General features: G+C 33.3%; 1 protein-coding gene across 1 annotated transcript in view; it reads left to right on the forward strand.

Annotated features, from left to right (window-relative positions):
• The window catches only part of LOC119592668 (alpha-methylacyl-CoA racemase-like), a gene marked incomplete at its 5' end in the record, with an annotated part of 8513 nt that overhangs the window by 3982 nt on the left and 3167 nt on the right, over positions 1-1364 (forward strand).

Genomic DNA, 1364 nt, shown 5'->3' on the forward strand with positions numbered 1-1364 from the left:
TAAATAGTAGCAGTTAGTTATTGACATGATTGCAGGAAAAGGTCAGGTGATAGACTGCAACATGGTTGAGGGAGCAGCTTATGTTGGAGCATGGCTTTACACCTCTCGAGATTTGAGCATTTGGAAAGAACAGAGAGGAACTGGATGGTAGTTTGTACTTTTTATTTCAGGGAGGATGTAGTGTTGTGTTTGCCTCTACGTACTTGGGCAAGCATATGAATGTAAAGTATTAGGGTTGTCTTTTGTGGTTTTGTTGTGGATCTTTTTATTGCGTAAAATCTCTGGGTATAGCATAACTCAAACTCAAGCTAATTTAGATAAATAAAATGCCACAGATGAGGCTAACACTTCCGGTAATAGAGGACTAGCAAAATGATGATAACTTAAATTTATTTTGACTGAAATGACATACATAGCAAAAAAAAATTGTGTTCCTACAAAGCAGTGTTGAAAAGGTGCAGTTTATTGATTATTAAGCTAGCATTAATTTTGTACCACTTTTGGTTGTGTATTGCTGACTGCAAATCCAACATGTGCATTGTATTCATATATGGTTTAGTGACAATATACCATGCTTTTCATTGTTAAGAACTTCCTTCTAATTACATGTTACAAGTAAATCTGATAAAGATTTAATTGAAAGTCACCATTTTAAGATGAATCTGATATAGAGTAGATATTCATAAATCCTCCTTATTTATGCAGCAAAAAGGTAGGTCTTTCTAATGTTTAATTTTTTTTCCAAGTAATTGACCTGGATTTGAAAATTTACCTTTTTGAGGGGGACCAGAACTAGTTGTGGTAGACCAGATTTGATATTTACAACTAGATCATGAAAATGGTCTTAAAATTTGAGAGTATCTATCTACAGGTAACTAGACATTTGAATATCCTACTACACATTATCTTTGATATATATACAAGATTCTTGACATTTGCCTTAAGTGAACTTTACTTGCTCATCAAGATATCCAGGCCTCTCTAAACATGTATTTCTTTGATTATACTACCAGTATTTGAGTGATATGCAGGCCATTATTTAAGTAATAGTCTGGTCTAACTACAGCTTTACTTGATATCTATGGCTATATTTATATTAGGCTCAAAATTCATAGGTTCTTTTATGGGTTCCATGATTTTTTCCATATCAGCAAGCAATGTATTTGGTGTTTACCATTGGATCTATTGGAATAGTGAACACAGATCTTTACAGAGCCAACATACTGCTTGTTATTTTTAAAGGATTGGTCATAATCTTGTTGTCAGTGCCAGATCCAGTTCCTTTACTGAATTGCTGAAATTTTTGTATAGCTAAAGAAGTACATAGGTGATATTCATGAAAGTCATAGAATTTCCTTTCTTTC

This window comes from Penaeus monodon, chromosome 30, assembly GCF_015228065.2.
Source record: "Penaeus monodon isolate SGIC_2016 chromosome 30, NSTDA_Pmon_1, whole genome shotgun sequence".
Taxonomy (NCBI): domain Eukaryota; kingdom Metazoa; phylum Arthropoda; class Malacostraca; order Decapoda; family Penaeidae; genus Penaeus; species Penaeus monodon.